General features: G+C 41.7%; 1 pseudogene across 1 annotated transcript; it reads left to right on the top strand.

Moving 5' to 3' along the window:
• Positions 1 to 9333: 9333 nt before the first annotated feature.
• LOC311179936 (nuclear transcription factor Y subunit beta-like) lies at positions 9334 to 9933 on the top strand (annotated as a pseudogene). The gene has a single exon. The product of its transcript is annotated as a nuclear transcription factor Y subunit beta-like (transcript).
• The last annotated feature ends 924 nt before the right edge of the window (positions 9934 to 10857 follow it).

Below are 10857 nucleotides of genomic sequence, written 5' to 3'. Positions count from 1 at the left end.
AAATCTCTCATCACAGGAATGAGAAGAAAATTATCTAAGTCATCTAGCTGATAATATCTAAATCATGATAAACATCATGATATGCAATATATTAGACAAGCAATCATTATTGTGTGCCCAGGGATTTGTTATAATATGTTATTGTCAATAAACACTTTCTCTTGTACCCCTGAGGAAACAGAAAACAAAGGCAATAATAAAAAAAAATCAGATTTTGAAATTGAGTTTCATTAATGACCATCTTCATTACTGTGAGAGAAGCGGAATGAAGTAACTCAATGACACCAAAATGAAATATCAGCACTTGAACAGACACTTGGCCTTCATCATCTCCAGTGAGATGTTCACACATCAACCACTTATGGATTTGACAGATAGGACCTCAAGTTTCCCCCCAAAGATGAGAATTAACCTAAAACCTCCGGGTTGCACAGTAACAGAGTGTGGTCCAGACTGGACAGTGATTATTTCTTAATTTTGTGCAATCTCCATTTCTGACTGAGGCTTCTCTGCCAAGCTCCTACTCTCTGACTAGGATGATGGTGAGGATGCTGACAGGACACCCCCACTCCCCTCCTCATAGACAAAACTACTCCTGGGTCTGGTCATGGCATTATGTAGGGGCAGCCGGCTCTGACCCCCCCACCCCAGGAGGATGCCCGCGTATGAGGTGAGGAGAGGGGCCCTATTTATGACAGTAGTAGCCTGAAAAGGGGAGGAAAAGAAATGAAAAGAGTGGACACTGGTATTTTCGAGAAGATGTGGATGAAAATGATTAATTTGCTGTGTGATCAAAAAGGAAATGTATTTGAGTGAAATTTTGGAAATAAAATTATCCCACTTAACATTTGTCAAGTATTGCAGGTTGTGTGTGGGCCCTTCAGAGGGAGTCCAGGCCAGTGTGGCCTCTGGAAGGGGCAGTTCAGGCCACCTCTTTTTAGTCAGTGTGATGAGGTACAGGTTGTATCTTTCCTGGGGGGCTGGTGTTCAGGGCTCCTCGTTGCACACATCCAAGCAGATATTGGCAGGAACCAGTGCTGCTGGCAGTGCCATATCCCAAATCTATCACTGCTTATTTTTAACTGGAATTTTGCTCACAAGAAAAGAATGTGCATAAGCAGATAATGAGCTGAGAGCATCACTAAGCATGTCCCTCAAGTCACATCCTCTGGAGAACTCTCAGCATTGAAGAGACTGTTAGAAGCTTATTGTATATCTACATACAAGGTTTGAACTCCCTTTAAGAGAAATTTTCCTAATTAGAAGAAAAATGATTCTGACGGGCAGTTCTTAAATTTGAAAGAACAAATGAATGAATGACAAAAACATACAGATGTGAACCCCCATATGATAGGAGCCAACCTGACTGTGTCAGGTTTTACCCAGACCCTGTGTTCCTGGAAAGAAATGAAGGGCAAAGAAACCACCTCCTTGTCTACTGTGGAGAAGCCTTTCCCCACATGGCCAGGACGAGGCTAAGGGAGGCTCTGCTCACCTAGGACATAGCAGACTCAGCCTTTTGTCCCTATTTGTCATCTCAGACACTAGCTGAGCTGGTGTCTCTGTGGTCAGAGCTCAGCAGACTCAGCTGCTCTCCTTCCTTGTCCCCATTCCTGAAGTTACACCTACCCTCAGCACTTTCTGGAATGGGGTGACCTTGGGGACCTACCCTCTTATCTCTTCCATCACACACCCCAGCCTTGTTTGCCTATTTCTATACAAGAAATACTTTCAGTCCAACTTTGGAGTGCTGAAAGGCTGGTGGCTGGAGTACAATAACATTTAGAATAATGTCTGTTCATGACCTATGGCAACCAAGCTTCTTCCCTAGGTCAGGCCTGACCTTCACACATGGGACTACAGGCAAGAGAAAAAATGCAGTCAAAACCAATACCTGGCTCTGTCTGCTTGGTGTGCTGGGGGCACCTGCCTGCTGAGGACCACAGGCAAGTGGGTCCCTTGGCTCAGGAACTGCCCATGGGGAGAGGCAGGATGATGGTGAGGAGAGTCCCTAAACAGGAGCCACGCCATGGCCAGAAGAAGGGCACTCTCTGGCCTCTTGCTACTCCTGGCCCTTGTTCAGGGTGTCCTTATGCCTGTAACATTGATTGGACATTAAAAATTGCAGGTCTGTGCATTTCCCAAACTGCTGAAAGGACTCAAACAGTTTATGACACCAAAAATGTGACAGCTTTGGTGATCAGGATGGGCATACATCAAACAGAAAGCAGGATTGCAAAAGACGCCAAAGAATGTGTTCAAGAATATGTGAGTTCATCGGCATTGGAATCTAGTGAAAGATGCCATCAAAAGAAATGGAAGACAATAAATGTAGGAAATATTATCTTTGCTATGTTTTGAAGTTGTGGCAATTATATAGACCTTCTAATACTATATGTTCAAAAATTCTGTGGTGTTTATGGGTCAGGCCTGCACTGGATCCCTTTCTTTCTTTCCTCTTGCTGTTGCCCTCTCTCCATTCCAAGAGGAAAATAATTCCCTGTTCAACCTGAGACCTCTCCTCTGAGGAAAACCTGAACTCTCTGAGGGTTGTGTGAAGGGGTGGGTGAGCACTTACCAAGGACCTCAGGCATTTCCCAGGGCTAGTGCCCAGTCACAGAGAAGCCTGGGGTGGGGGGGTGGGGTGGGGGACAGGTGATAGAGAGAGTGTCCTCATTTTGTCTAGAAAATCACAGTATCTCAGCAGACTGTGGACTCTGGAGGAGAGGTCTGTCACCCAGGACTACCTCCCACTGAGGGCTGGACTGGGATTAACAGGACGACTCTAAATTCCCAAGCAAAATGCCCAATCTACTCCCCGAAGCTGCTGGAACTTCCAGCTTCCCACTGTTTCCTTCCCGTTTAGATGCCAAGAAAATTTTTACCTATTTGGTATTAAATTGTTCCTGGTCAGTCTGGTAATCTCCGGGGACATGAACATCTCCACACAACCGAAACAGATGTGGCTGATTCATTCTCCAGTTTAGAATCATTTCTAGCTTGTCCCAGGAACTGCTCCTCCCTAGCTCATATGGCTGCAGTCACTTTGGATGGATTCCTTTTGTTTTCCAGAACCTGCTTTCTCACCTGAACACCAGCCACCCCCGCTCCCAGCCTGGTCCCAGTGTGAAGATGGCAGCCCAGTACCTGTCTGCATAACCTTCCTTTTGTCCAATTCCACATGCATTGAGCACCTTGTGCATAGTTCCAGGGAGACCCCGAGAGAGAGAGAGAGAGAGAGAGAGAGAGAGAGAGAGAGAGAGAGACTTCCATGGCAGAGAATGCTAATTACTTGTGTGGGGGCATTGCTTCCTGCTTCTTTATAGCAACAGAATCTCCCCAATGGCTGCCTCAGTGGCTCTCAGCCACTGTGCAGCTGCTTCTTTTGACAAGAAGAAGCTTGTCAAGCTTGACAAGCCACTGTGCAGCTGCTTCTTTTGATGAGAGAGGGAATGACAAGAGCAGCTTTCAGGTCTTGCTCCGAAAAGAATTGGCTGTGTTTATTTTCTCTTCTGCCCCTTCCCATCAGCAGCTTCTCATGTACAGTGTCAGATAATTAGGACTTCAGGCTTTGTGAGCCCCATGGTCTCTGTTGCAACTACTTGACTCTGCTGCTGCAGCAGGAAAGCAGCATAGCTGACATCAGACCCTTGGGTGTCTCTATATACGCCCAATACAATTTGAACCAATATAATTTGGTTCAACCTCTCTGAAATTTAGATTTCATATAATTTTCGCGGGCCAAGAAATACTATTTTCTTTAATAATTTAAAAGCATAAAAGCACTCCTCCTTTACAAGTCCTGCAAAAACTGGTGGTGGCCAGAGCTGGTCCATTTTTAGTCTGATAACCCCAAGCTGCAACTTAACGTGGTCCTGGTGAGCCATTGTATACCTTGTAGAAGATCCAGGGGATGGCTTTGGATCAATCACTATGGAAATGAGAAACTTTGTCAGACCTTTATGTCTGGGCTGTCTTTGCAGCAGCAGCAACTTGCCTACCCACTGACCAATTCAGAATCACTTGTCCATTCACATGGGTTGGGACCTAAATCAACATGTCTCTAGATGTCAAGGGATGGTTCCATTTTGCAGCCCATTCCATGAGCCCTCGATACAGGTAACAGTGTTATTTCCTTCATTTGCAAAGCTCAAGTTTGACCTGATTTTTGACTTCACTTCAGATCCAGCATAGGCCAAATGATTCCCTTAAAACAGGAGTCTTTATTGATTCCCTTAAAACAGGAGTCTTTATATGCTACTGAAAGCTCAGAAGGTTCCTACTTTCCCCTCAATATTTCCAATATGACTCCTTCCTTACCAAAACCTTGCAGAACAGAATACAGCAACATGACCTGGTGAGCAGGCCCTGGATTTGTCTCCTGTGGAATGTTTCTGTGCCTGAGATCCATGAGACCTTGAGTCCCATTGTGGGGGTCTCTCCTTTCATACCTCCATAGCCCACAGCTGAAGCAGTGGATGGAGGGTCTAGAAGCAAATGAGACTCATTTACATGTTATCAAAAGGAACTTGCTGACAATCTTTTCATTGATTTTTTTCATTCATTAAAGACACATTGAGCCCCGACAGTGTGCCAGGCACTGTCCCATTCAATGGGCATATATTGGCAAATTGAACAAAAATTTCTGAACTTATGTCCTACAACTTTCTTGCCACACTGTGCAAGGAGAACCTGGCTGCTTGAAGTAGTGAGAGCCTAATGTCCCTCATTAAATTCCACATGAACACTGGGTGTTAACATCACAACTTCCCTTCCCATGACACCATGGGAGGTGACTTTAGGTTCTTCTTGAAGAAACCCTGTCAAAGCCCTGAGCCCTGACTCTGTCACCCTCTAGTCTTTTTGATAACAGCAGTTGAATGATCCACACATTATTTCTAATTGGTTGTGAAATTTAAAAATCAATAAACAAGTATTTATCCATTAACATCGTAATTTGTACTCTAAAACTTTCTTTGACAGAAACATATGAAATGGCGAGGGGGAATAAGACAGAACAAACCTTAACCACACAAGATGTGTTTATCTCTATGGATAAGAACACAGTAAGATTTCCAGTGGTTGCTGAATCCATGGGTCACCAGGCTCCAGGGACAGGAGCAGTGTTCCTGGGGGGTTAGGGGCTGACCTTCATCCATCATGCTCTGGGCAAGAAGTCGTCTTCTCAAGTTCCTGGGGGGGTGGTTGGGTAGCTCAATATTTTCTGCCAAATGGGGAACGAAGTTGTCACCAGAAACTGTGATAACTGGGCCATGGGGTAATAGGGACTCTAGAGGTCAGATCTATAAGTTTGTAAACAGGGCTGGGAGAAGGCAGTCAAGGACCTTCATAGAAAGAGGGAGAGAAACAAAACCCACCCTCTCCAACAGAGCCAGCAAAGCCAAATTCCAAGCCAGGTAAGGGGACAAAGGCTCACAAACATGAAAGGAATGAGACTCACAAATGGGGTGGGGATATTGTGAGGGCCTCCCTGGTGGCGCAAGGGGTTAAGACACAACCTATGAAACTATACGCAGCCACTGTAGCATGAGTTTGATCCCCGGCCAGGGAGCTACCCACATGGCACAGCAGACCTCTCCTGACTTGCCTGCTGCTCCCCTTAGCAGTGTTCTGCAGTCAATCTGTCTGTTCTGTTCCCCACTCTGTCTCTGGTGAATCCTCTCACCCACCACACCTCTGGCCTGTAACCCAGTTCTTGTATTCATGAATAAATACATCTTTAAAAAAATACAGATAATGAGATACTCAGTGGACAGATGGACTCTCTTTCCCTACAGTCCTTTAGCAGCACCAAATTAGGCCTTGTTGCAATGTGATTTGTAGGTTCTGTTCTACTAGTATTTAACATTTTAGTACAGGGCATGGACTTAACATCCCTCTCAAGCCAGCCCTCAACTTTACCCGTTGAGACTTCAGAATGTCCCTTTATTTGGAAGCAGGGTATTTAAAAGGGTATCTAAGGGAAAATGAGATCATTGGGATGGCCTCTGATCCAATATGACTCCTTCCTTACCAAACTGGACATAGACACTCACAGAGGGTCGACCATGTGAGGTCACAGGGAGAACAGACGGCCCTCTATATGCTTACAAGAAGAGAGGCCACAGAAGAAAAAGCCCGATCTCCAGCTTGATGTGGGACTTCCAGCTTCCAGGACTATAAGGAGATAAACCTCGGTTGATTAAGCTACCCTGTCACTCCATCTTTTCTGATTCTGTTGAGTGGTACAGAAACCAGATTAAACGTGGGTAGTATGAATTGCCCAGAGAGAATATCATGTGCTCTGTTTAATTACTTGTTACTTAACAACTTGATCTATTTATGTTTATAAGAATCAGGTGGTGCCAATCTGGTTCACAAAAAGGCCACTGATGGCATTCCATGTAATTGCACATGGACTAATTACATAAACCAGCTATTTGTGTTTCAAATTGAGATTTGAAAGCTGTTCTAACTCCTCCAATTGTTCCCCACCAACAAATAGAATTATGCCCAGAAAGCCAAACTGCCTAAAACATTCAAGAGATCACCACAACATGACAGTCTGGCTTCCTGGTCAAAGAATCCATCTCTGAGCCCAGAGACCCTCTGCCTGTCAGGTGGGGGGTACATACGTCTCCCCCAGAGTCACTGGGTAGATGGAATAAGGCAGCCTCTGTATGAGTCTGCTCTGGCAGCCATGGTAGATTACCATAAAATGGGAAATTTAAGCAAAAAAAAAAATCTACTCTCCCATAGTCCTGGAGCCTAGAAGTCTAAGATCAAGGTGTTGACAAGGTTAATTTTGCCTGGTGTCACTGTCCTTGTTGTGTAGATGACCATCTTCTCCCTTTGTCTTCACATGGTATCCTGCTATGTGTGTCTGTGTCCTAATCTCTTTTCATAAAGACAACAGTCATGTTTCAGTAAGTTCTTCTCTAATGACCTCATTTCAACACTATCACCTCTTTAGAGATCCTTTCTCCAAACACAGCCACAAAAAACATGGCAGAGTTCCAGAATGAATTCTGGTCTTTGATTCTCCCATTGACTTGTGGTGTCCTGGAGACTTGACAAGTCCCCCTCCCAGTGTGAGGCTTATTTTTCCCACCTGGAAAAAAGAGGATGCTGGTCTTTTCTGACTGTCCCATACTGACCACAGGAGAGAGCACACTTCCTGCTGGTGTCTGCCCAACCTCCACCTGCTTCTGTCTCCATCCCACTTGCATCCTTGGCCCTGAAGTAGGTAGAAATGGGGATGTGGGGTGATGTCCTAGCTTGACAACAGAGAGTTACATTTGTCCCATTTCCATTATTAACTTGGTAGTTGCCTAAGGGCTCAAAACTTTGAAATCACTGAGGAAATTCTTTTTGAGTAAATAACTTGACTGCCTTTCCATTGTTTTAGTAGTTTAAAGAAATATTTTTCTTGTGATACTAGTTTTATTTTTACCTATTTATTTATTTATATTTTATTTTATATATATTTTTACATTGGTTTTCATTTTTGCACAATGTATGCATTTTCATTTTGGTTATAGTCCCCATACAATTCCCACCCCCATTATTTTGACCCTAATTCCTCCTCTCTTCTGCCCCCATAGTGTGTCTCTGGTTTATAGTTGCTTGTTGATTTTGATTTTTACTTTATTATAATTAGTCTTTTTCCTGGCCCCTTATTTAGGTTTTTTAAATTCCTGCTATGAGTGAGACCATCCAGTATTTTTCTTTTTCTTTCTGGCTAATTTTGCTGAGCATGATCCCTTCCAGCTCCATCCATGTTGTTGCAAATGGCATGAGTTTATCTTTTTTGATTGCTGAGTAATATTCCACTGTGTATATGCACCACATCTTCGATAAGACTCAACAAAAAGTAAATAATCCAGTCAAAAAATGGGCAGAAGAGCTAAAAAGGAACTTCTCCAAAGAGGAAATGCAAATGGCCAACAGTCATATGAAAAAATGTTCAGCATTACTTGCTATCAGGGATTTGCAAGTCAAAATTACAATGAAATACCATCTTACACCAGTGAGAATGGCACATATTAAAAAAACTAGCTACAACAAATGTTGGTGAGGATGTGGAGAAAAAGGAACTCTCCTGCACTGCTGGTGGGAGTGCAAAATGGTCAAACCACTATGGAAAGCTGTGTGGAGATTCCTCAACCTGCTAAAGGTGGAGCTTCCATATAATCCAGAAATTCCACTCCTAGGTATTTACCCTGAGGACACAGAATCATTTCAAAATCAATTCAAAAGGGCACCTGCACCCCTATGCTGACAGCAGCACTATTTACAATAGCTAAGCTATGGAAACAACCCAAATGTCCCAAAATAGATTACTGGATCAAGAAGATGTGATACTAGTTTTAAAAGAGACTGCTCAACCTGCAAATGAGAAATCCTAATTTCTCTTATGAAAGCAACACAATATGTTCCATAGAGCAAGGCACTGGTATGGAAGTTGTTGGTTCTGGTTGATGAGAGCCGACTGCTAAGTGTGCACACATTTTGTGACCCACTTACTCAATGCAGATGTGATTAAAATTTAAATCATGTAAACCTACAACTAAATGAACATTTTAGGAACAAAGGTAGTATCTCCTTCAGATACATACCCAGAAGTAGGATTGCTGAATCACACAGTAGCTCTATTTTTAATTTCTTGAGGAATCTCCACACTGTTTTCCATAGTGGTTCATTCCCACCAACGGTGTTCAAGGGTTCACTTTTCTCTACACCCTGGCGAACCCCTATTATCTCTTGTCTTTTTGCTAATAGCCATTCTAGCAGGTGTGAGGTGATATCTCACTGTGATTTTGATTTACATTTCCCTGATTAGTGATGTTGAGCATCTTTTCACATATCTGTTGGTGATGCTTATGTCTTTTTGCATAGGTATCTATTTGGATCCTCTAGTTTTATGCTATTGAGTTATAAGAGCTCCTTGCATATTTTGGATATTAACCCTTTGTCAGATATACACTTTGCAATTATTTCCCCTCATTCCATAGGTTGCCTTTTCACTTTGCTGATGGCTTCCTTTGTTGTGCATAAATGTTTTAGTTTGATGAGTCCCATTTATTTATGTTTGCTTTTGTTGCCTTTGTTTTGGTGTCAAATCCAAAAAAAAAAAAAAAAAAGTATTGCCAGAGTGGGAGGGAAGGCCGAGTCCTGGAAGCAGAGCTCTACGTTTTCTGTAATCAAATAGCTGATTGGAGATGGGAGCTAACCAGGATACAGTGGAGGTTGAAATTGGCAAAGATTAGCCAGCTTTTGACAGGTGCTCTTGAACACCACTGGCAACATGGTTCAGAAAGTATTTCATGATCAATGGAAGGTTACAGTTCTACAACACATACTTCTCAACTAGGAATTTCTGCAAACTATATCGGAGGAAGTTATTATGTTGTTCAGTCTCATGATGATGCTGAGGATAGCATGAATGATCATGATACACAAATGGTTCAAAAGAATGTTTCAGAGAACAAAATATATCTCTTCCAATTACAAACATGGCAAGGATAATGAAAATTGTCATACATCAAACAGAAAGCAGGATTGCAAAAGATGCCAAAGAATGTGTTCAAGAATATGTGAGTTCATCGGCATTGGAAGCTAGTGAAAGATGCCATCAAAAGAAATGGAAGACAATCAATGTAGGAAATATTATCTTTGCCATGTTTTGAAGTTGTGGCAATTATGTAGACCTTCTAATACCATATGTTCAAAAATTCAAAGAAGCTATGAAAGGAGGGAAAGGAATTTGTGTAACAGTCACAGCTGCAGATGGACTATGTGAGGAGCTAACATGGGTGGCATTTACTTACCAGTTACCAGATGACTTAATGAGAGCATGTTGTCAACATCAAAATGGTTTATACAACATTGTATCAACAGATTACTGGTGTTCAACAAATTCAGTTCTCATGATATGAACAAGTTATGGAATGTAGAATGTGTAGGGAAGAAAAAGTCTATATGATTCTGGAACAGAGATATTAGAAGGAAATGCCTTGTGAAAATGATTTGTGTATATTAAAGAGTTGTAATTTAGCTTCCTGATGTGTGACTAATTGAGATGTTAAGTCTAATTCGAGAGTCTTTTTCATGAATGATTTTAAAAGAAAAATTTCATTTTAAAAGTATTAAAATATTTTTGTTTTGCATGAGAATTTGTTGCTCTGCTTGACTCCTATATGCATTGTATATTGGTATTTATTACTGTCAGAGATTTGTAGACAGTTTATTTTTGCATTGAATCACATTATTTTTGTAATTCAAGTAAACAACTGGATTAATTCATGATGTTTACTCTTTTAATAAAATATGAGTAGAGTTTAAAAAAAGTAATTGCCAAGATAAATGGAAAAGAGTTTTCCCCCTATGTTTTCTTCTATGAGTTTTATGGTTTCAGATCTTACTGCAAATACTTCATGGATTTTGAGTTGATTTTGTGGATGGTACTGTCATGTTTATTATAACATTATGCACAGTAACAAAGATAAGGAAATAATATATATGCTTATTAATAGGTAAATGGATGAAAAATCTGATATATCTATATATTGCTATATATAATGGAATATTATTCAACCATAAAAAGAAGGAAACATTGCCATTTGTAACAATATGGAAGAACATGGTGGGCATTACGCTAAGTGAAATACAGAGACTGCATTGTGTCACTTATATGCATAATAAAATGAAATATTAAACTCATAGGAACAGAGAGTATAATGGTGGTTTCCAGGGGCTGAGGGTGGGGAGATGAGGGAGAAGTTCATCAAAGTATACAATCTTTCAGTTATAAAATGAGTAAGATCTGAAGATCTCATGTATAACCTGGTGACTCTA

Source organism: Talpa europaea (assembly GCF_964194135.1).
Source record: "Talpa europaea genome assembly, chromosome: 11".
Taxonomy (NCBI): Eukaryota; Metazoa; Chordata; class Mammalia; order Eulipotyphla; family Talpidae; genus Talpa; species Talpa europaea.
This window is presented reverse-complemented; position numbering and strand designations above follow the sequence as displayed.